The sequence below is a fragment of the Oryzias melastigma genome, linkage group LG20 (assembly GCF_002922805.2).
Source record: "Oryzias melastigma strain HK-1 linkage group LG20, ASM292280v2, whole genome shotgun sequence".
In the NCBI taxonomy this organism is placed as follows: domain Eukaryota; kingdom Metazoa; phylum Chordata; class Actinopteri; order Beloniformes; family Adrianichthyidae; genus Oryzias; species Oryzias melastigma.
In genome coordinates, this window is record NC_050531.1 from 9,762,497 (window position 1) to 9,767,639 (window position 5,143).

General features: G+C 47.0%; 1 long non-coding RNA gene across 1 annotated transcript; it reads left to right on the plus strand.

Moving 5' to 3' along the window:
* Positions 1-513: 513 nt before the first annotated feature.
* On the plus strand, positions 514-4,711 carry LOC118600249. Its single transcript, XR_004949859.1, has 2 exons — positions 514-2,520; positions 4,198-4,711. It is a non-coding gene; the product is annotated as an uncharacterized LOC118600249 (long non-coding RNA).
* The last annotated feature ends 432 nt before the right edge of the window (positions 4,712-5,143 follow it).

Below are 5,143 nucleotides of genomic sequence, written 5' to 3' on the forward strand. Positions count from 1 at the left end.
AAAACAGAAGCAACTTTTTTTGCATTCACCAAAAATAGAAAAGGTCAATTAAATTGACCAAAAACCATTAATATAATGCATTTGTGTGGTTTAACAGATTACCACGTGACAAAAAAAAGCAATTTCATTTTAATCAAAACTTGATTTTTCCTTTTAGGAATACATACAGTAAATGTCTGTTATAGTAAACTAATGTGCGTCAATCCATTTAAAATGTGGATTAAATTAGAGGATATCATGCTGGGGTGATATTGTGTTGGGATGCTGCATGTAGAAAGGCCTGATTTAATCCAAGATAAAAATTAAATTAAAAAAAAGAAGGAAAGAAGAAGACATGCAGTGAATCTGCTCTCTCCAACGGACGCACCTGCAGCTTTTACGCAGCACCGCGCATGTCTGCAGCATTTTTCTGCACACAAACGTGTGGCTGCTTTGGATCACATATAGACAGTTAAAGTCAATCTACACAAATCAAAGCCGACGCTTGTTGTGATCCTGCTACGTGCACAAACAGGCCTGTCCAAAGTCGAAGGAACGCGTTTTTACGCATCAATTAAAATATTTCCAAATTAATATTTTCCATCGATGATTTTATGATTATCAGGAGATTTTCAATTAAGTGTGGTGTTGTTTTAATCTATATTATTATCTATCTAGTATTGTTGTTGTGATGTGGGGGGAGGGGTGCGGCAGCCTCCTTTGAAATCTACAGAAAGTGACGTCCACGTCGCCTTAAATCTCGCTGTGCACTTGCTCTCGCCGTGGAGGTCGGTCCTGCGCCGCCGCGCTGACTCTCGTGATCTCCCGTCAAAAATGCTGAACTCACGGCTCCGCTCTCTTCTCTCTCCGGTCAGGTGCCCAAAAGGACTCAGAAATCCCCGACATGTTGGTCACACATCCACGACACAGACGGAGGAGCACTTCGGTCATATTATTCATAATAATAAATCCATCCATGCTTTCCAGGAAGTTCACATCCATCGCTGCACTACAACTTTTTCAAACTCCCTCTGTCCAAATGATGGAATGCGCCTCTGCAGCTCCTGGTCATTTCTTTCAAACTCCCCCACTTCTTTGCCCCCTTTTCTCCCCCCTAAACTCTTTTTTTTTCTAGCAGAGGGGCCCGGTAGCTGGCGCTTGATTAATAAATGTTTATGTGTTTTGAAGTGCGGGACAAAAGGGGTTGACCTGTGACCTCCAGGAGCCTCGACCTTGTGCGGGTTCATTGTGAGGTGCTGGGAAAGGGTTTTTTTTTTTTTTTTTTTTTTTTGGATGGAGACCCCGGGCTACTGACCCACACACATCCCGGAGCCCTATAGCCATTCATGTGCGCACTGCTGCACGCCGCCCCGCAGCTCCCATTGTTTCAGCGGGAACAATAGTTTTAACCCCCCCTACTCTCTCTCTCTTTCTCTCTCTCTCAAAAGAAGCTCCCCAAACTTCCCTCTGGATGAAGCCTGACGCAAACCCGGGAAAAATTTCTCACCAACCCTCCAAATAAGACAAAAAATGTTGACAAAACGTTGGCGCTGCTAGTAGTGCGCTCGGGTTGCATCACACAAGCGTTGCATCATTGGATTGACTGGATTTTTTTTTTTTTTCTTGGAGCCGCCAAAGGCCAAGACTGTAACAGAGTGAAACAATAAAGAAGAAACGGGGAGAAACTGTGAAACATGGAGTGGGTGTTCAGGTCTGGAGACGACAGAAGGAGAGAGCTCGAAGAAAAAGAGCGCAGATAACACCTGCGGGCTATTTCTACCGCTGCAATGAGATATATATTAATAGGCTGTAGGTATAAGCAGGCATTAGCAGGCTCGTGCGTTCCGCCTTGGCTACGGGGTTAGTGAGGTTACGCAGATGACATCATCCATAGGCCCTGGTCTCGATTGGATCCTTGCCTGGAAGTCAATCACTGCAGGAAGTGAAGGAGCAATGCAGGACTGCACTGGCTGCAATCAATGATCGCCTCGGTGTGCATAAGACTAATGAAATCCAAAAAAGGAGGCATGCGTGGCTGCATGCATGCAAACGCCAAAAATATATGCAAAAGTTGAGATGCACGTGATTCAATCAGATTTATAGGGAATTAAATATCTAATAGAAGCCGCATATTGGTGATAAATTGTGTGCGCAAACAGAATAAATACACTGTCCTCCAGAGCGCGCATTCGGATGTATAAACTTGTGCATGCGCGTGCACGTGGAGAGAGCGAGGGAGGCTGAGAAAGAGAGTGATTTTACTCATTGTAATGTGCAGAACGACCTGCCCTCTTTTGGAAAAAAAAGAAGAAGAAGAAGAAGCGAGAAAGCACAGCCATGCTTTGCAGAGGCAGCCGCGTCGCTCTCATTATCAGGCTCTCGCCAAAAACGGAGTCCAACCGAATGAAACCGGGAATACAAGCGTGTGCCTCCACCTCCACCTCCACCACCACCACCCAACGATCTGCAGCTAAGTTAAGCGTTTTCATCTGAGGGGGATACATACACTGGGATCCACCATATGGCGTGGAGCACATCATGGTGAGTATCGCCTTTCATGCTCAGCCCGTTTTCCTTTGTAAAACCTCTGCGTTCGTGCGCTTCCGCCGCCGGGAGAAGCGCTTGGAAAACACGGCGTTTTGGGGACATAACGGTCCCGTCCTCATGCGTGCACGTTGCACTTGCCATTGTTAATGTGGGCTTTCTCCGAGGAGAGAAAAAAGACTAAACCCGAGCAGCGCATGGCTGCACCGTTTTCATGTCGACGGTTGCATAATCAATGAGAAGGGTAAAGAGGACGGAGGGTTTCTGGGATTTGGATTTTCTTCCCCTTTTTCCCCCCTTGCGCGCCGCGGGAAGACAAAAGGGGTCGTTTTGTGAGGAGGGAGCCGGGATGCAGCAGAAGGGGATGAGCGGATGAAAGCTCCAGAAACGATGGAGACGTTTCCGTCTAAAATGGCGATTCCCTTTGTTTCTGTATCCATCTCATCCATGTCAGGCGACTTATGGGATGCGCTTCCATCACCGTGCACGAGCCTGCACCTGCTCTCACTCCCTTTAACCAATTTTAACGAGTTTATGAGCGAAATATGTGTTGCGTTCATGAGCTTATTCATTTGGAGCAGCCCAGCCTTAAATCCACTTCATTATTATTTAAATATATGCATGTTTTTGATTTTACATCGACATGTGCTCTATCAGATTACATTAATATAGTAGCAAGTGTTTGTATGTCATCTGTAACGAATAATTTGTTGTTTTCTGAGCGTAAAAGACACATCCTCCTGATTTCCCAGCTTCCACCGGGCTCTCAGAGTTACCTGTAAGTCATCACATCCTGCCAAACGTAGCATTTGTTGCCCTCAGACTCAAGCATCTTCCCTCATCACTGGCTGTGCACGCGCGGGAGAGTGCACATGCGCATGCGCTAGTGGGACTGTATTGGCGTGCGCGGCATACGCACTTCTTCCCTTTTTCTGCCCCCCCCTCCTCCTCTAATCAATTGTGCAGTGTTGCATAACCGTTCACAGCCAATGCCAGATTTGGGGCTTCACTGTTTTTTTGCGGGACCATTGTTGGCGTTTCCTGTGCCGCGCGCGCGTGCGCAGACGCGCAGATCCCACGGCAAAGCCCAGTTTAGCACATTTTCACCCCAGAAACGTTCAACCCTCGCAACAGGGAAGTCGTCCATTCATTCTCCCCCCATCAGTTTCTCAAGGACGCAGGGCAGCGACGAGGAGGACGCTGGGTAAGATATAGGAACATCTGTTTGCCTAGTGACGTCATGCCCCAACCCCCCCACCCCCATCGCCATCCCAATCCTCTTGCTGAAGGCAGATGCCTCATTTGTTTGGCTGGAGCAGCATTAATCCCAAAGTCAGAGGAAAAGACCGGGCGGAGAGAGATCAGTCCCATTTAGGTGGTGCCGGAGCGCCGGGTTCGCCTCGCGCTCTTCCCCGTCCGTTCGGTTTGTTTGGACCCGCAGGTTCCGAGGCTCTTCTGCGGCCCGATTCAGAGATTTGCGCCACTTTGAGTTGTCACACGAGAGCAGAGGGCTTCAAGCGCGCGCGCGTGCGACCATAAAAATCCATATTTTCCCGTGGACGGAGGACTTTCCTGGTTTTTTTGGGACGCCAAAGTGGAATATAAGGGTTTAAAAATGTGAAGCCAAATCTGAGGTCCATGACGCATTTTGTTTTTGCTCTTTTTTGTCTTTAGGTGCATGAGTGGAGGACTTCTTTGGGCAAACCAGGATGGAAACAGATCAGTGGAGTCATTTTTACGCGCAAAAAGCAACGTGGAGCATAAAACCAGCATCGCATAATGCTGACAGTGTCTCTGTTTAATCAGTAATCTTTATCCTCAGTTGAATGCGTCCTAAAATAAGGTAGGAATGAATTAGAGGGCCGAATGGATCCAAGATTTTTCTTTTTTTCTTTTTTGGCCAAACTGGATTCTGAACGTGAAGGTTTGAAGAACGCAGAAGACGGATACACACCGACATCCGCACGCACGCAAAAAAACGCACAGAAGAGCGGGTTGTGTCTCTCCGTGTTCACAGCGGACCTTGATTTAATGTCTTACAATTAAGGCACGCGGTGAATGCCAAGAGATGATCCTCCAATCCTCGATCCAAAAAAGAGTTAATTAAAAAAATAAAGTTTGTCATGTTTTAAATGTATGTGCATAAACTGTATTTCTAAACAATAAAGAGATTTCACTGATGTATAAACTGGCTTCATGTGAGCAAATATCTTTATGTGCGTGGGTATTGCGCGCGTGTGTGTGCGTGTAGGTGGGAGCTGTCCATCCCCTCACAGGCTGTCGGAGCGCTGTCCACCTTATGTGGTGCTGAAATCTGCGCACCACAGATCAGCCTTTTGTTTCACTCGCCTGCCGGCAAAAGAGCGGAAATGACTCAACTCTTTAACAAGTGCAGGAATGCAGCCCGGACTGCGCACACGCGCGCACCAGCACCCCGGCTCTATTAGACATATAAATCAAAGAACACAGTGAGAATATGATGTTAAAAATTTGAAATCAGAACACGTCGGGATTAAATGTTGTTTTACTGTGAGTGTGTGGTGGGAAATGTTGTGTCTTCGAGGAATAAGGATGTGGTTTCCTGCGCTTGGAGTCCAAACGGACGGCTGGAGATCTGCGC